Source organism: Ambystoma mexicanum, chromosome 9 (assembly GCF_040938575.1).
Source record: "Ambystoma mexicanum isolate Mex_15411 chromosome 9, UKY_AmexF1_1, whole genome shotgun sequence".
Taxonomy (NCBI): Eukaryota; Metazoa; Chordata; class Amphibia; order Caudata; family Ambystomatidae; genus Ambystoma; species Ambystoma mexicanum.
The window spans coordinates 1,123,547,880-1,123,568,799 of NC_090931.1; positions in this window are offsets into that span (position 1 = coordinate 1,123,547,880).

Below are 20,920 nucleotides of genomic sequence, written 5' to 3' on the forward strand. Positions count from 1 at the left end.
GTAACTATTAAAGTGATTTACAATTTTGTATTCATCGGACTCAGTCAAATAATTGGCTCACTAAAGGTTTGTGGGACTGTAGAAATATAAAGCAGTTCGATTGCACTTTCACCTGTGTCAGCCACAGGCCGTAGAGAGAGGGGTAGTCAGTCTGGTTTGTTCCTTGTTCTTTCTAATAAACCTCCCTGTTTACATATCTGACCCCCCGAGAACAAAAAAAGTTGGGAGGACCCATTTAGATTACTACCATGGTGTGCATCAGGCCAGCAGTACCTTCTGTAGTAGCAACAGTAAGGGACATCGGGCCTCATTACGACCCAGGCGCTAAGTGAAAAACGATGGCGGTAAATGATTACCGCCATCGTTTTCCGCTTGTTCCGATCATGACCCATGACCGTTAACTACGATGCCATTAGCGGCATCGTAGTTAATGCTGCCGCTAACTGCACCAAGGACGCGCGCACGCAACATCCCACACCGTAATTACCGGCATGGCGCAAAGGTACGCGAATGCCGACCCAAGCGGACATGCACCTAACGCCATCACCCAGCCCGTTAAGTACCATACCGCCATGGTGCTAATTACGCCATCGCGAACCAACCGTAAAGGGCCATGTAAAGTGAATCCAGTTGCCACAGGTGCACAGAATCAGCACAGGTGGAGGCAATACAGACTCAGGAAGTACAAAAAGAGCACACCCAACCCCTTCCCACACCCAGTCACACTCCACAATGATACCAATAGGACTAGCAATGTTGGGGCTGGAGGACCTGATAGCAATGCAAGTGTTACAACTTCAAATACAACAACAACAACAACAACAACAAGAGGCTGCACAGAGGAGACGCAGGAGGAGAAGGAGGGCAAGGCAGGGCCAGCAAGCCCCACCAGCACAGCCAGTGGCACCACGCAGGCAGCCCCCAATCCCACGCATCAGAGCCAGTCCATTCACCCTCACCGCTGAGCAGATCCACACCCTGTACCGACTGGACCGGGACACCATCACCACCATTGTGGACATGATACACAACGACATCGTCAGCATGATTGAAACACCCACCGCCATCCCCCCCTACTGAAGGTAGTGTCCGTGCTCCACTTCCTGGCCACAGGCACCTACCAGCACACAGTGGGGCACTTGCATGGCATATCACAACCATTATTCTCACGTACACTGATCCAAGTGCTGGATGCCCTCCTCAAGCACACAGATGACCACATCTCATTGCCATGGTCTGCCCAGGAGATTGCTAACACCAAAGTGGGTTTCCATGCACTAGCTGGCATACCTGGTTGCATTGGTGCCATCAACTGCACCCATGTGGAATTGTCGGTCCCACGTGCCATGGAGGTACCGTACCGCAACCGTAAACTATTTCATTCAATCAACGTGCAAATGGTCTGTGACTCCAACAGGATATTCACACATAGTTGTGCCCGATTACCCGGATCAACCCATGATTCAATGGTCCTGCGTAACTCCACAATACCACGCTACATGGAGCGACATGCAGGGCCAAGATCCTGGCTACTCGGTGAGTCTCATGTCATGAGCATGGAAATGTAAAGTTGGTAGGTGATCGACGTACCAATGCATACTTCACCTGGCAGAAAGGGGGGGAATGATGCATACTTCACCTGGCAGAAAGGGGGGGAATGAGGCATACTTCACCTGGCAGAAAGGGGGGGGGGCGAATGATGCATACTTCACCTGGCAGAAAGGGGGGGGGGGAATGATGCATACTTCACCTGGCTGCGACTAGCAGTAGCCAGACAATACCCTGAGGCAGCACTTACGTCATCTGACACCTGTATATGTGATGCCTGACCTAAGCAGCCCTAACATGTGAATGAAGGTGTGTCCCAACCATGACACAACCATCTGCAAGTGCATTGTACAAAATGTGACCACATTGACTCCAACGAAATGCACCTACATGCACGTCACCAAACACCATCTACTGAAAGGCCTGTCCCCCATAACTGTGCCCAAAGGAGGCACATGATGGACTGGAACATCAATGCACCACAACACAGACAGCAAGGCCCACAAACCGTCCCTATTGACATCAGTATTGTTCAATGGGGTCATAATGAGGCAGACAGCAATGTTGCGATCATGTGAGCGTTAACCTCACAGGACACGTGCCAAGTCACCTAAAGAAACGGCCTGAACGTACACAGTGGATGGGCACTCACAAGGCACTTGTCGCCCCTGCATACATTGTGTTTCGGCATGCAAAACAGTACATGAGAGCCATGAACATATACCGGTTGCATAGTGTGAATCCATTAGCGCAACTAAAAGTGGTGCAAAGTTACAGTTGAATGCAAGGCATGGTTGCACGTCATGTTCAGAAATCAATCTCATCCCTGACACATACATTGTTGCCCACATACAGGTGATGCAGGCTATCCCCTGAAGAGGTGGCTTCTTACACCAGTCCGGAACCCACAGAACCAGTATGAGGAGGACTTCAACCGTGCCCATGCACGTACCCGTGTGGTGATTGAGCAGGCTTTCGGCCTACTGAAGGCACGTTTCCGCTGCATCAGCAGGTCTGGCGGGGCACTCCAGTACCGCCATGAGAAGGTTGCGAAGATCGTCATGGCATGTGTCATGCTACACAATATGTGCGTCAGACGAAATGTGCCCCTGCCCCCTGACGCAGAACTGCAACCACCTGAGGATGAGGATGAGGAGGGTGGGGATGTGGCAGCACCTCAAGGAGGCAGAGATGCACAGGAGGTGCGTGAAATGCATCAGAATCTCATTGACCAATGCTTCTAGCACACACGGCGGGTGAGTGTAACATGGAGACGGCACTTGGGGCACTGTGTGTGTCTGGGACATGCACACTGTGGACTGTACAACAATAAAGCACACATACGCAATGAGCAATGTCCACACATTGGATTTGTGCTAAACGATAAAGTGTATTATAATAGTGAAAAGGTATGACACACCAACTCCTCCCTCCCCCTGAACATCCCAACACACCCACTCCCCCCTCCCCCCGCCCCCCTGAACACCCCAACACACCCACTCCCTCCTCCCCCTTCCCCCCTGAACACCCCACCACACCCACTCCCCCCTCCCCCCTGAACACCCCAACACACCCCCTCCCCCCTCCCCCCTGAACACCCCTGCACACCCACTCCCCCCTCTCCCCTCCCCCTGAACACCCCAACACACCCACTCCCCCTCTCTCCCCTCCCCCTGAACACCCCAACACACCCACTCCCCCTCCCCCCCTGGAATCCCTACGAAGGTGTGGTTCAGTCTGTGCAGCAGTGTGTGATGTAGTTCTTCTCCACTGTCCGGGCACTAATGACCGTCCCCTCCCCTGGCCCCCGGGGCACCCCTGCCTGTGCTGCGCAGGTTCCTCCCTGATCTGCGGATGGGGCTGCTCTGTGCCAAGCTGGTTGACGAGGAGGGTCCTGGCTGCACATTTGGACGGCTGTCCCGAATGGTCTGCACCAGTTCTGAGAGGACGTGCCGAACAGCGGCGAGTTCTGTGCAGATGTCCTTCGTGGAGGACTCAATGGCAGCCGTGACTCTGTCTGCACATTTCTCCATGGCATCCCTTGCCCCCCCACACTCTGCAACGTGTTCATTGAGGAGGGTGGATAGCTGCTGCTGCCGGGTGACAATCTCATCCAGGGTCTGCTGGTTCCTCTGGCTCATGGCCAATGGCATTGGCATGCCCATTGGGCTGCTCAAATCCGGCAGCGGGGATGGGGTGGCTGGCCAATCCTTGGCCTCCGACTGCCCCTGTGTGGCATCCACCTGCAGGGGGCTTAGGGATGTGTAGGGGGAATGTGGGTGGGCAGTGGGGCTTCCATCATCCATCTCCTCGATGCTCCGTGCCTCACTGTCGGAGGATGCTGCTATGGCAGCAATTTCACCAAGGGTGCTGTTTGCAGCAGAGCCTGTCCCTTCGGTGGGCACGATGTGTGTCATGTGCACTGCTGCTGCTGAGTCTGTGGTGACAGTTGTGGTGGCTGTCAGTGCCCTGTCCTCTTCCCCAGGCAGGGTTTGTGGCTGCTGGGCTGTTTTCCTCGGGACGGCAGAGGTGGAGGCTTGCGGCCTAGGCACAGTTGTCCTGGCCCTCCTGGTGGCTGTGGAGGCAGTGGTGTCCTCATCCTGGAGGTCTGAATCAGAGCCTGTGGTGGAGCAAAGGAGGGATAGTGTTATTGATGGGTCTGCGGACATTGTGCGTGCATTGTGACGAATGACATCTTATCAGTAGGTACATGCAGCACATTTGAGGCAGGTGCATACAGGTTGTCTGCCTTTTGTGTGGAAGTAGCATGGCGGTATGTGGGGGCAGGCAGTTAGGGTGTGCATGCTGCATGTGTACAGGGTGGATTTCGGATGTGTCTGTGGGCAGTCTCCTGCTGATGTGTTGCATTTGCACTATGGGGCAACATAGTACTTCACATGATTGGACTTTGGTGATTTTTGCAAGGCTTGATTGGAGCCACCTACCTGCATCTCCTGATGTCGGAACTCCTTGTATGCTCTCCATTCCAATGGTGGATGCACAGATTTCCTCCCATGCTTGCAATTTGATGGGGGAATCGGATCCACCCCCGGTTGCCGTGCCCAGGTTCCTATTCGCCGAGAGGATGCTCCTGACACAGAGCCTCAGGTTCGTCCCACCGCTTTCTGCACTGCTGTGCGTTGCGGGGTACGGTCCCCACCGCACTGACACGCTGTGCCACCACGGACCATATGGCCTTCTTTTTGGCTATTGCCGGCCTGGACATTTGCGTGGAGAAGACCACCGCAGCATTGTCCTGGAGGGTCTCAGCAAGCATGGTTAGTTCCTCCCGGGAGAAGCGGTCCTGGCGCTGCCGATCGCATGCTTTTTTAACAACTTTTGGCATTTTTAGGTTGGTAATTGGGTGGGTTATGGGTTTGGACAGGTCTCAGGGTCGGATGTGGAATGGTTGGGGAGAATGGCAATGGATTGTGTTTTTAAAGATGGCCGCCATGCTCTTTCCCGTTCCGCCGCGATGACGCTACTTCTGGTTGTGCTTATTAACGGTCACCGCTAACTGCAGTGACCGCTAATTACGGTGACCGCTCACTACGGTCGCCGCTATGATGGGTGGCGGTAGTGCACCTTGCGTGGCGTACTATGCCAGTAAGGGCCGTTTTAGGGTCATTTACACCATGGCTTAATTTACATTACCGGCATGGCGTAATGCTTGTGCGCGATGGGTCGGAATGTGCCGCTCTTTACGCCATCGGACCACGGCGTAAACGTTCATTACGCCATGCCGGTAATGTTCAATACTTACCGCCTGGGTCGTAATGAGGCCCATCATGTTACTTTCTTCCTTCCCATTTGTTACTCTTTTACATACTTTATAATATCCCATTATTATATGCAGGATGCACATGCTTACTAGTAGCACCAAAAAAAGACGCACTATTACTTTAAATATTTTACTCAACTAGAGAGGCGCCCATGAGAACATCCAATGGTACCAGTCCTCATCTACTACTTTAGTACTCTCCTTTTCCATATGTGTGCGCAAAGTCTGCAAGACAGATATGATATGATATGTAATTTGTAACGCGCCTATACACAAGTGTTTCAAGGCATGACAAGGCAAGAGAGAGGGAACAGAGGGAGGACAGACAACAATTCTACTAGGCCAGGTGTCATTCAGATCGAACAAGTGCATGGGAAGGGGAAGGAGGAGAACTGCGGGGGAAAGGGGGAGAGGACAGTGCAGTACATGGGATAATAAAATAACAATAAGTAAAAGAACGGCCAGCGGGTGGCAAGTTCACAGGAAAATGCAGACATCAGGTGTCAAGTGCTGGAAGTGGGACTGTAGGGATACAGAAAACAGTCCCCAAGTGCGGGAGTTGCCAGGAAGGCAGTGCAGGAGTTGAGGTGCTTCCGGAACCGAAGATGATTCTCCTCAAGTTTCAGAGAGGCAGAGAGGCTGTTCCAGAGGGACGCCCCAGCCGAAGAAAGAGATCTACCACCAACTCGTTGCTTGGAGAATCGACTGACCCTGAGGGAGTGGAGGCAGTTTAGCGAAGAGCTCGAGAAGGAAGGTATTTAGGAAGAGAGAGTTTAAGGTATTGAGGCCCCAAGCCCCAGAAGGCCTTGTGGACGATGCAGAGGGTTTTGAAATTAATCCTCGCAGCCACTGGGAGCTAGTGCAGAGATTTCAGTCCTGGAGAGATACGATCCCTGGGCTTCAGGCCAAAGACAAGTCTTGCAGTCCTGTTCTGGATAAGTTGCAGAGGGCAGAGAGTAGGAGCAGGCAGATTTAGAAAGAGGCTGTTGCAATAGTCCAGCCTAGAGAGAACCAGAACTCTGGAGATGGTGAGCTTCTGGGGGAAGGAGAGGAAAGGAAGAATACCTCTGTGGAGGTGCAGCTGGTAGTGTGACTTCTTAGAGACATCGGAGATGTGAGGAAAGAAGGAGAGTGTGGAGTCGAAGATGACCCCGAGGTTTTTAGCTTTGCAGGTGGGAGCAGGAAGAGGGCCACGAGAGGCCGACCAGCGAGCTACAGGAAAAGAGGGAGCGGGTGTGCCAATGGGGAGAATCTCGGTCTTACTGGCATTGAGGCAGAGGTCATTGGTGGCACACCACTCCTGGATAGCAGACAGACAGTCAGAGATGAGGGAAGTAGAGGAGGAGCCCGAGGGTAGCCTGAAGATGAGCTGGGTGTCATCCGCATAGCACTGAAAGTTGGGGCAGAGAGCGGCGATGCGGTGGGCAAGGAGTGCCAGGTATTGGTTGAACAACCAGGGAGAGAGGTTATACCCCTGGGGGACACCATAGGTAGAGAATAGGATAGCCGAGAGGAAGGACCTGGGAGGGTCAGTAAGAAAGGAAAGAGGTCAGCCAAGCCAGAGCCTGACCAGTGATACCCAGGTTATCACGGAGACGGTTGAGCAGGATGACATGGTTGACAGTGTCAAAGGCAGAAGAGAGATATAGCTTCTGTCAAACTGCCATTATGTTCGTCGTTTGCATGTCTAAGGGTGAAGCAGCTTGCAACTTTTCTTTCACAAACTCCTCCCTCCATAGCTGTAAGGATGTCATGCAAATACCTATTCTTTAGAGCAGTTAATCTGACAGCCGTAATTCTTCTTTAATGATATTCAGACCTCTCTCTGTGGCATTTGCTATATGCAATAACTCTCATGTTATCTGGAGCCATTTTGCATTTGTTGCCACCTATATCCCAGGGGCCTGCAGGGCTGCAAAAAATACAGCTGCCTTGCTAAACAGCCTGTATTTTGCCAGTATTTCCACTAATCTGTCTGCAGAATCTTGTGACAAATAATGATCTCTTTTACTCCTTTGTAAGTACATACTCCTACAAGACCCCCTCTTGTTGGCCGCATCTATTACTGCGAGATCTTCACTAATTGTCATAAGTTGGATCTGGGGCACTACTACAAGTTCTGGTGAGTGCAGGGTGGTAAGAAAACAAATGCCAGTTCACTGTGGCAGGAGGTGCTTGTATGCTTGCGTGCCAAAGAACCAATAATAGTCTTTAAATACTGCAGTACCCAATCGTATACCTGGCAAATCCATAATTCGTTTGCATCCTGTATTTTTCCCAAAATGTACTGTGCCGTTATTTCTAAAACATAGTTATGGGGTTGTCATTCTTTGTATATGCATGGCTCCCTGTTAACATCAATCCATGTGTGCAAATTAGCATACTTCACTCAATCACTGAGGCACTTACTGCTAAGGAATGTAACTGTTTCTTCTGCTAGCTCAACCATTACTCCATCAATCCAACCTTGTTTTGAAAAAACCTTCCCCATTATACAGAGCTGTGGCCTGGTCCGACACCAGGGCAGCACCGCTCCTGTAGCATTAGTATATTTTTTAAGTTTGTGTCATTGATAAGTAACCTCCCCCGCATGTTCCCCTTACAAAGTGTATTTCACTGCTTTGTGTTTTCCGACTAAACTGTCCAACATCCTCTATTCCTTAACATAATCATCTACAAAAAGGGACAAATACTCATCACTATCCATCCACATAACAAAAGCCCATTGGCCTTGGAAATGTCCTCTTGTTTTTCAACCTGGAAGATGGATCAGTTACTGTGCCATGTCTACTGGCATTTCTTGTGCTACAAACAATTTGGGAGCACCTCTGGCATGAGATATGAGAGAGCAAACATAGCAACTTGTCTTTGATCTCTCTCTTCCTACTTCCTGCATATGGCTATACCAAGTGTTATCCACTTCTGATCCAAACCCTTCATATCTATCTCTCAAAGACAACTTTTCTGTATATATTTCTCTTTTTACTCATGTACATGTTCTACTTCTCATATTTACTTTACTTATATTCTCAATGTCTTATTTTCTCAAATTACTACTGTACTCTATCCAAAGGAAAGAAAGAGAAAACAGAAGGATTACTATACACACTACTTTCCATGACAATGTGGCCCTCAAAAAAGTGTTTCTCTAAAAATGTGTAGCAAATAAATCACTGCCTGGGAGCATTGCTGGCAGCACAATATTAAAAAAACGTAAACAAAACAAAGGTCCATGTCCTCTTTTTCTTCTTGTTTCTGTTCGTTGGACAGGGGGTGGTACTGTTGCTGTACTTGATGTCTCTGAGGTGGAGCCAACCTCTTCTTCCTCAAGCTTTGACAGCTGGATCAGTAGCCCACTGTACCTTGTGTGGTCCTAAAAAACATGGGGCAACCCACTTCCTGACAAAGATTTTAATGTGTACACTATCACCAGGGTACAGCTGCAAGGGTGGTGGTAGCAGGGCCATTGGAGCAGTATCTTCACCCTCAATTCTAGTCTCTTTTTCTGGACCCCCCTGTCACAGCTTCATCTGGCAGGATATAAACTTCAGAGCATCAGTCATGGTGGTCAAACATGAATAAAACATGTCTCCTAACACAGTTGCAATTCTATAGGCATCACATTTACTACATGCAGAAACAAAGGGAATATTCATTCTGCTGCCTGTTAACAATTTGTGTGGGGTGAGGTGTTGATCTGAACCTGGCTGATTTTGTAGGACAAAAAGAGCCAGTGGCAAGCAGTAGAGCCAATTCATGTTGAGGGTAGTGCGCAACATAGCAGTGTGTTCTTTTAGCAGGCAGCTGAAGCGTTCTACCACACTTTTCGCCTGAGATGATGGACACAACATAATTTGTGTTTTATGCCCAATAAACTGACAATTTCTTTAATCAAATAATTTGCAAAGTGCTGTCCATTAGCAAATCATAACTGTACAGCCCATCATTATTGATGCTGAGTTTTCAATAGCAAATGCTGCTGCAGCCAATGCTTGCTCACATAACAAATGTCCCTTCAACACTGGATCTGACAGCCTACTAAAATATGCCAGGGGTTTGTACCCCATAGAAGATTTCTGCTTGAGGATAGCTGTCATCACCCACCCATTTGAATGGGAAAACAAGAAAATGCTCCTCTGCATAATCTGGAAATGCTAAAGCTGGAGCATGTGTAATTGCATCTTTCAATTTATTAAATGCTTCAACCACATTGTCTATACATCTAAGTGCTTCATGCACTTGATGTACCTTTTTTAACCCTTGAAACAGGGGTCTGATATATCTAGTATAGTGAAAACCCCATGATCAGCAGTAATTGCACAATACCAGAAACAGTTGCATTTCTCTCACTGTGGCTTGGGAGGGCTTTTTCTGGATAGCTTCTGCTCTTTCTGGTGTCATCTTCCTTCTGCTGATATTATCTGTCCCAGATAAATGACCTCTTTTTGACAATACTATACTTTCTGGTTGTGGTTGTCAACCTTATATCCCTTTTCTGACAATAATGTTAGAAGCATCACTGAATCTCTCCTACATTACTCTTCTGTGGTGCTACACACCAACTGATCATCAACATATTGGATCACTGTGCTTGGTGTCTGCATGTTTGCCAAATCCATTGGTAATACTCAGTTAAACACACTAGGGAATTCACAGTAACCCTGTGGTAATTTTGTGTGCAGACACATTTCCCCCCTATAGGTAAATGAAGTGAGGCATTGTTAATCTGGGTGCAATGGAACAGAGAAGGAGGCATTTTTCAAATCAATAACTGTACAGAGTATGTCACTAGTTGATATATCCGTCTTATTCAAGGCAGAAACACCCCTTTATTTTATTTCTCTCTATCTCACACGGTCAGGGGATGACCATAAATATGGATATATAAAGGAGACAGATTCAAATGTTTTCAAATACACTGATCTTTTACAAACAAGTCTGATGTCCCCACCTCCCTATACCATTAGTCTTGAAAAAATAGACCAGGTGAAAAATGCTTCTTCCAATTATCCGAACCAAAGTTATTTTAATAAAGTTTTACTAAAAATTAAAATAATTCATAAAAATAGGTTTATACATAAATCTGACCCGACAACACAAACCATGGTAGATGAAAACAATACAATCACCAATTTCACAAACATAATCACATACAATAATCAAACAAAATACAACAGACCCACAACAAATGGTTTTTACAATTTTTCTAAAGCTGAGTAATTCAACTCAAACTAACAACCATCCCGACATGTTTCAGTTCTTAGTTGCATTGATTGCATGAACTTTCTTCAGGGGAGATACCCAAAACTGTGTCCTGTCCAGCCATTGTGACTGGCTTTACTTGATTTTTGAAATGTATTGAAATGTATCAACTATTGTATGTCTTTTTGTGTTTTGTAATATCTATGTGATTGAGCAATTAAGTTTTGTATTTAGGATGGTGGTTTTATTTGCAGTCCGAATAAAATTGATATTTGTTTTTATACAAAGAACATCACTTCTTGATAAAATGTCCATCTCCTTGTATTTGCTTTGCTTTCAGGTAGATAGGTCAGATCTCCCTGTTTTGTGAGCAATGGGTACTTTTGTGTTATACTTATTTAGAATGATCTTTCTTTTGCTTAATGACACACGAGATGCAATCTCCGTAACTATTTAGGAGTCTGTTATTGAATCATGGGAGGATTCCCGCCACCTGGTAGGGCTGGAAATTTAGGGCCAGAAAATTAAACCTGATGCGGGTTGCTTGCCGGGAAAGGAGCACCGATAGATCATGGGTTTTCAATAGAGTTTTCAAGGTGTTGGTTGGGACCATGTGGGCTAGAATGGTAAGTCACATAGTTTAGAATGAAATGTGGACACCAACATGTTTGGGCGATAAAACCAGCACCAATAGATCAAAAGGAAAAATGATTACTCTCTTCCTCTTCACATCAATGGTATTTTGATAGTATAGCCATGCGGGTCACAAGTAGGGGTAAAGGTTTCTAAACAGATAGAGCGTGTGATAATTGAAATTGTTTGCACGTTGTGTGAACTGTGTAACTAGGAAATGAGGTTATGACCAAATATGAAAAGGCCACAGAGAGGGGTGTAGTGTAAATATGAAACATGCAATTATATGTTAAAGAGGATGGTGTGTTAAGGGAGACAGGTTAGTTTGACTCTTTGATGTCATCTAAGCCCTGCTTTAATAATCAAAGACTCTGAAAGACCTTCAATACTTTCAAACAATTTAATGTGTACAATCAAGGCAATCTACCTTAACTAAGGTCTACCGTTCCCCTTGTTTTAACATTCCCTCTCTCTCACGGTTAGGGGATAACCAACATTTTCATCATATAAAGGAGACAGAAATTACATTCCCTCACTCAACACTGATCTTTACATATCGTATGATGCTAAACGACCCTCTTTATACCAATAGTCTTGAAAAAATAGACCTAGTACCTAGTTGTTTTTTTACAATATCAAAAATAGTTTATTTTAATAGGTTGAATCACAACCCAACTTATTCTTTTATAAAACTAACTCTAAAACAGAATTTTCAGTAAAATGGACCCCACAACACAAAGTGGATACATCTACAATACAAATTACTAGTTTCACTCACATACATTCCTATAGCATGACAATACAATACATCCACATATAAAATTTATATAATGATTTAAACATTTCCAATCACTGAGTATTATTAACTCAGATTAAACAGTCCCGACATGTTTCAGTTCCTCGTAGCGCTTAATGCATGAACCTTCTCCAGGGGAAGAACACTTTTAATTTTATTCTCCACCATGTAATCCAGGGCCCCAACAGTACTCTTCAAACCGTACTCCTATAATTATTCAATACACAAAGAAAAACAGGGTATCACTACAGATCAACATCATCACAAATACATAAGTCAGCTCCATAATACTAACTATATTCCAGTAACATTGAAAATATGTACCTATGTACTGGTAAGATTAAATGAACCAAATGGTCACTACATACCTCACAAGTAGGATTACTGCAGTGTAGGTGTGCCACAATGCACCCGAATAACCTCTGACCTCTTTAAATAAGTCTGATAATGTTCTCTTAATGGTTCTTTAGTAACCAGGAACCTGATTTCAGCTGAAAAACGAACATCAAACAAACAGTGGTGTGAACAACACAACCACTACTCCCTCACTTCATCACAAAATCACGTGACCGCAGAAACTATGTAGAGCTTCGATAAACCTGCCCATCTAAGTGGTGCCCCAACGTGTATCCCTATCATTCAATGTGGTCATACCATCCATGTATCAGCCCTATAGTGCTGTTAAAACTACAACCTTCACCATAGCAATATCACTAATTCGAAACAATATATACATATATACCTATTACGCCACGCCAATACTCCTGCGTAGATGAAGAGATTGTTTACATATTCTTCATCGCTGGTAAATAGTCCAAGAATGTAACCTACAACAGAAGAAACCGGATCATGTTCTAGCTAAAAAATATCACATGTATTTCTGTAACGCGCTATGCCCAATACAATGTAGATTACTTAATATCAACCATTATTTGAAAAAAATCCAAATAAATGCTCGTGTAAGACGATGGCCCATCATTTCATACCCTATAGTAGCGTCTACAATACAATGTACTCAATATCAATAGTTGTAACCTTAAATGAGGACGGAAACTTCACCCAATGTGGCTCCGGCAACCAGGAATAGATTCCAGTCAGTGCGGCGGTTCGGCTGCTAACACCATGCTCTCGTAATGAGAAGCAGTTCAAGTTCACTAATGCTGAGACAAAAACGAAGGACTAACCTTCTTTGTTTCATGGAACGTAGCGCATACTATTGCTAAGACATAAACGAGGGACTAACCTTCTTTATTTCATAAACATAGTAAACAGATTTACTCGATCATGGGTAATGGACCGATATATAAACAATATCTCTAAACTGCAATGTACTCAATATCAATAGTTGTTACCTTAAATAAGGACGGCAACTTCACCCAATGTAACTCCGGCAACCCAAAAATAGATTCCAGTCAGTGCGGCGGTTCGGCTGCTAACCCACTGCTCTCGTAAGGGCACTATTGCTGAGTCATAAACGAAGGACTAACCTTCTTAGTTTCATGGAAAATAGTGCATACTATTGCTGAGACATAAACGAAGGACTAATTTTCTTTATTTCATAAACATAGTAAACAAATGTACTCAATCGTAGCTCATGGACCCATATGTAAACAATATCTCTAAATTTTAAAAACGTAGCGAAACCACTGGTCCAGTTATTGTCAACATAAATAGTAACTACGCTCCTGTAAGAACTCCACCATAAACAAAAAATAAACCAACTCACATACACCTACCACGGTGGACCAAATGGTGACCACAAGTTACACAGGATTCCATGTTGGAGAAAATCTAATCCGCTCGACAGGTTAAAAAAACCTTGGGGTTATAACATAACCAGGGGACCATTATTAAACCAAGTTCTGAATGTGATTGTTTGTAGGCAATCAAAGTTACCCACCCCATATAAAGTAAGCCATGCAACACATTACAAAAATACATTACAATACCTAAACCATATCCGACTCATCACATTATATTTTCAAAGTCTAAACCAGTGTCATTTTTGAAAAACCCAATTTCTGTTCATATCTAGTGCATCTTACTAAGTCTTCATATTTCTCACTAATGACCCATCAGATATATCTATATCTCCATAGGGATGTACAACCGCCAAATGTCCATTTATCTCTGAGTATGCAGCCAGTCAATTTCTTCATTAAGACCAATGATATGACTTTGGCACCTATAAATCATTTTTTGTTCGAATAGGATGAGTTTATCATCTATTTCTGATTTGTTTTTGCCATAAATTTTCTTTAAGATCACCCAACTGAAATCCTCGTGAGAATGTTTCATCTGCACAAAATGTTTAACCATAGGGGCTAGCAGTACTCGGTTTTTTATGCAACTGTGATGTTCTATCATGCGGGTACGACATTTCCTGTTGGTTTTGCCTACACATTGTAATCCGCAAGGACACGTGATTAAATAGACAACATTTTCAGTGTTACAATTGGTCATTTCATTAAGAACCCACTTAATATCAGGATTCAACATAATATATTTAGTTTCCTTCGTCGTGGCACACATCACACATTCTCCACAGGGAAAATGTCCCTTAACAGGCGGAAGGCCCCATAACGTGGTTTGCCTGGGTGCTAATGGTTGTTTGATGGATATATCATTCCTGATGAGCATCTGTCTGATGTTTTGGCTTTTCCTAAAAGCCACCAATGGAGGAGGAATCGATTCAGCATTGTACACTTTTTTCCATGCCTTATTAATAATGCCTTTGATTTTATATGACAAATTCGAAAACGTATTAACAAATACAATCCGATCCCCTTTGTCATCTCTTTGTCTTTTCTCTAGTAAGGCCTCTCGATTATTGTTAAAAGCTCTTTTGGAAGACCTCTTTACCAGCTCGGCAGGATAGCCTTTATTACACAATTTTCTTGACAACAGAGCTGCACTTTCTTTATAATCCTGCCACAAACTACTGTTTCTCTTTAGCCTCAAAAACTGCCCAAAGGGCAGATTCGCCTTGATATGATTAGCATGGTGGCTGGAGAAATGGAGAAGAGCATTTTTGTCAGTTCTCTTGTTGTAAGGTTTAACTTTAAGATAGCCTTCATAGTGAAATATGGTGATATCTAGGAAGTGAATTTCTTGTGCATTGATCTCTTTAGTGAATCTTAAGAAAGGGTTCTGTACATTTAACCACTCAACAAAAAGTTCTGCCTCTACAGCTGTTCCTTCCCATAGTATAAAAATGTCATCTATGTACCGAAGCCATTTCAAAAGATGTTTCCTGTATGGGTTGGTGACTGGATAAATGACCATTTTTTCAAAAAATTCCACATATAAATTAGCAAGATTAGGTGCCATGGCAGCACCCATGGCTGTGCCCTCAATTTGTTCAAAGAATGCTCCTTGAAACTGAAAGAAATTACGAGTCAAAGCAAACTCCGCACACCACATAATGAAGGCATTACTGACAGGATGACCATCTACCCTCTCTCGTAGAATTTCTTCTATAACCTCCAAAGTGGCCCTTTGAGGAATAACTGTATACAAAGATTGTATGTCCAGACTGATCAATAAGAACTGGCCTGAAATGAAAGGCAAATTTTCAATTTTGTTGATAGCATCCGAAGTATCTCTTAGATAACTATCCATTTTGACCACAAATGGTCTTAAATAGAAATCAACAAATTTGGACAAGGGTTCAAGGATGGAGTTGACTCCAGAGACAATTGGTCTGCCTGGGGGATTAGTAAGGCTCTTGTGCACCTTAGGTAGAATATAAAAAACAGGTACACGTCCTTGTTTTCTAATGAGGTAGTCACATTCCTGTTTACTAATCATTTCTGCTTCATATGCGCTCTGTACTTTAGCTTCTATAATCTCCATCATAGAAATTGATGGATCAGAAGGTATGGAATGATAACTCGTGCTATCACTCAGTAAACGCTGGCATTCCCCCACATAATCCTCACGGTTCAATAGCACTATGGCTCCGCCTTTATCGGCCTGCCTCACTACTACATCTTGTAATCTGGCCAACCGTGCCACCAGTTCTCGTTGAGCATTACCAAAATTAGAATGATGCGGTATGCCTTTTTGTTCCAATTTATAGACCTCTTTGAGAACCTGTTTCTCAAAGACACGAGATTCAGGGGTATAACTGTGTGTAGGGGCACAAAAAGTAGATTTATTTCTAAGACCCGTATGGTTAACATTCTCATACACATTGTCATTACGAAAAAACTCATTCAAATGGACCTTCCGCATAAAGCTGTGGAATTCAGATCTAAACTCAAAAGGGTCATGGTATTTAGTAGCAACGAAATTCAAACCTTTATTCAGAACCATTTCTTCCTCAATGCTCAAATCGTAATTCGATAAGTTGATCACCATTGATTCCATTCAAGCCCCTTTCAGAAAAAGGGTACATTTTCGTAACACCTCTTATAGCTCGAGTGAAGATGGGAGTACGGGTACTGTAGACCCTAATAATCAGCAAGGAGGAGGTAATAGTAGGGGTCGAGGACAACGTTATCAAAATAAACAAAGACAAGGACGTCCTTTTTTAGGACAAGGGCCCAACCGAGGAGATTGGGGCAACCAAATTCAAACCCGCAGTCGAGCGAGGAATCAATGGTGATCAACTTATCGAATTACGATTTGAGCATTGAGGAAGAAATGGTTCTGAATAAAGGTTTGAATTTCGGTGCTACTAAATACCATGACCCTTTTGAGTTTAGATCTGAATTCCACAGCTTTATGCGGAAGGTCCATTTGAATGAGTTTTTTCGTAATGACAATGTGTATGAGAATGTTAACCATACGGGTCTTAGAAATAAATCTACTTTTTGTGCCCCTACACACAGTTATACCCCTGAATCTCGTGTCTTTGAGAAACAGGTTCTCAAAGAGGTATATAAATTGGAACAACAAGGCATACCGCATCATTCTAATTTTGGTAATGCTCAACGAGAACTGGTGGCACGGTTGGCCAGATTACAAGATGTAGTAGTGAGGCAGGCCGATAAAGGCGGAGCCATAGTGCTATTGAACCGTGAGGATTATGTGGGGGAATGCCAGCGTTTACTGAGTGATAGCACGAGTTATCATTCCATACCTTCTGATCCATCAATTTCTATGATGGAGATTATAGAAGCTAAAGTACAGAGCGCATATGAAGCAGAAATGATTAGTAAACAGGAATGTGACTACCTCATTAGAAAAAAAGGACGTGTACCTGTTTTTTATATTCTACCTAAGGTGCACAAGAGCCTTACTAATCCCCCAGGCAGACCAATTGTCTCTGGAGTCAACTCCATCCTTGAACCCTTGTCCAAATTTGTTGATTTCTATTTAAGACCATTTGTGGTCAAAATGGATAGTTATCTAAGAGATACTTCGGATGCTATCAACAAAATTGAAAATTTACCTTTCACTTCAGGCCAGTTCTTATTGATCAGTCTGGACATACAATCTTTGTATACAGTTATTCCTCAAAGGGCCACTTTGGAGGTTATAGAAGAAATTCTACGAGAGAGGGTAGATGGTCATCCTGTCAGTAATGCCTTCATTATGTGGTGTGCGGAGTTTGCTTTGACTCGTAATTTCTTTCAGTTTCAAGGAGCATTCTTTGAACAAATTGAGGGCACAGCCATGGGTGCTGCCATGGCACCTAATCTTGCTAATTTATATGTGGAATTTTTTGAAAAAATGGTCATTTATCCAGTCACCAACCCATACAGGAAACATCTTTTGAAATGGCTTCAGTACATAGATGACATGTTTATACTATGGGAAGGAACAGCTGTAGAGGCAGAACTTTTTGTTGAGTGGTTAAATGTACAGAACCCTTTCTTAAGATTCACTAAAGAGATCAATGCACAAGAAATTAACTTCCTAGATATCACCATATTTCACTATGAAGGCTATCTTAAAGTTAAACCTTACAACAAGAGAACTGACAAAAATGCTCTTCTCCATTTCTCCAGCCACCATGCTAATCATATCAAGGCGAATCTGCCCTTTGGGCAGTTTTTGAGGCTAAAGAGAAACAGTAGTTTGTGGCAGGATTATAAAGAAAGTGCAGCTCTGTTGTCAAGAAAATTGTGTAATAAAGGCTATCCTGCCGAGCTGGTAAAGACGTCTTCCAAAAGAGCTTTTAACAATAATCGAGAGGCCTTACTAGAGAAAAGACAAAGAGATGACAAAGGGGATCGGATTGTATTTGTTAATATGTTTTCGAATTTGTCAAATAAAATCAAAAGCATTATTAATAAGGCATGGAAAAAAGTGTACAATGCTGAATCGATTCCTCCTCCATTGGTGGCTTTTAGGAAAAGCCAAAACATCAGACAGATGCTCATCAGGAATGATATATCCATCAAACAACCATTAGCACCCAGGCAAACCACGTTATGGGGCCTTCCGCCTGTTAAGGGACATTTTCCCTGTGGAAAATGTGTGATGTGTGCCACGACGAAGGAAACTAAATATATTATGTTGAATTCTGATATTAAGTGGGTTCTTAATGAAATGACCAATTGTAACACTGAAAATGTTGTCTATTTAATCACGTGTCCTTGCGGATTACAATATGTAGGCAAAACCAACAGGAAATGTCGTACCCGCATGATAGAACATCGCAGTTGCATAAAAAACTGAGTACTGCTAGCCCCTATGGTTAAACATTTTGTGCAGATGAAACATTCTCACGAGGATTTCAGTTGGGTGATCTTAAAGAAAATTTATGGCAAAAACAAATCAGAAATAGATGATAAACTCATCCTATTCGAACAAAAAATGATTTATAGGTGCCAAAGTCATATCATTGGTCTTAATGAAGAAATTGACTGGCTGCATACTCAGAGATAAATGGACATTTGGCGGTTGTACATCCCTATGGAGATATAGATATATCTGATGGGTCATTAGTGAGAAATATGAAGACTTAGTAAGATGCACTAGATATGAACAGAAATTGGGTTTTTCAAAAATGACACTGGTTTAGACTTTGAAAATATAATGTGATGAGTCGGATATGGTTTGGGTATTGTAATGTATTTTTGTAATGTGTTGCATGGCTTACTTTATATGGGGTGGGTAACTTTGATTGCCTACAAACAATCACATTCAGAACTTGGTTTAATAATGGTCCCCTGGTTATGTTATAACCCCAAGGTTTTTTTAACCTGTCGAGCGGATTAGATTTTCTCCAACATGGAATCCTGTGTAACTTGTGGTCACCATTTGGTCCACCGTGGTAGGTGTATGTGAGTTGGTTTATTTTTTGTTTATGGTGGAGTTCTTACAAGAGCGTAGTTACTATTTCTCCAGCATTGGATCTTTCATAGATTCAGATGCTTGAATATTCCCTGTCGTCAGACTGGGAATCCTCGGTGATAAATTAAATAATAATAATAATAATATATTTTTTTTTAAATATATATATATATATATATATATATATATATATATATATATATATATATACATATATATATATATACACTGCCACCTAGCAGTGCATGTACATAGCCCATTATGGCCTATGAGCCACTTCATTGTGTAGTCCCTCCACCTCACTTTGGTCCTTTATGGCCCCAGCCAATGAGGTGGCAGGGCTTAAGCTCCGCCCCCGGCAGCCATCTTCAGATTTTTCACCGCAGTCTATCAGACACAGGGAATCCTCAAGCTCTCTGAGCTTTTTCAAATTCTTTTCTACTTTGTGTGGAATATATTTGTAAAATATATTCCATCTTGTTCCCCTTCTTAAGGGCTTTCTTTCCAATTAACCTTGGTGACAAAACTTGTTGTTTTCCTTTCAAAATCGTCGACTGAACTTCTCTTCAGAAATGGAGGCACCTCAGGCTGTCAGGAAGCCTTCCCTGTTCAGGGACTGCACGAGGTGCAAGAAGAAATCGGTTTACTACAAGGAACCCCACGAGCATTGCATTTATTGTCTGTACCCACATGACATTAAAAAATGTGAGATTTGTAAAACTTTTTCCACCAAGACCCTTCATGACAGGCATAGAAGACTCCTTTCATACCTGGAATCCAGGGATCAATCTTCGGACGAAGAGTCTGTCAGAACAGCTCCTGTCCAATCCAGCACTCCATCTGAGAGGCAAACTTCAAAGAGAAGGGCCTCTTCAGTGGAAAGGAGTTCCTCTCCCAAATCCAAAAAGAGGAAGCTGGAATTGATACCCTTTCTGCCTCCAGTTGACCTATCAAGCCAGAAAAAGTCAGCAAAATCTGCCTCCAGAGGTAAGGAGGAGTTTGCAAAAAACGGAGGGGGGCAGTCGTCAGCGGGTAAACCGCCCACGAATGAAGGGAAAGGTAAAGGCCCGTCATCGGCCATACCGTCGACGAAACCAGCATCGACGACGACGACGCTTAAGACATTGTCGACAGTTAGATCATCGTCATCGGACATGTCGACCGCGAAGCAATCGTCGACGAGCAAGAAACACCACTCGTCCACGAAGCATTCATCCATGACGCAGTCGTCCACGGAACACACTCCACATTCGTCAACGAAGCCCTCGTCGACGGGAAAATGTCAGTCGTCGTCGACGAATCCCTCGTCGACTGGAAAATCTCAGTCGTCGACGGGAAAATCTCAGTCGGCAGCGAAGCCTTCGTCGACGGGACAATCTCAGTCGTCGACGGGAAAATCTCAGTCGGCGGCGAAGCCCTCGTCGACGGGAAAATCTCAGTCGTCGACGAGGATAACAGAGGCACCGCAAATTTCGGCAGTTACAGAGGAATTACTGCCTCTCACTCTTGAAGCTCCTGTCATTACAAGCAATATCATTGAGAAGAATATTGTAACTGAACCTCTGGTGCAGCAATTTTCACCTTTGGGGCACATGGCAGAACTTCCGGATATAATTCTTCAGGAAGAATTCTCTGATGCGGAAGTGGTGGAAGAGTCCATCGGTCCCTTACCGAAACAATACAGCCCTCCTTGGCACCCGTCCACGGAAGAA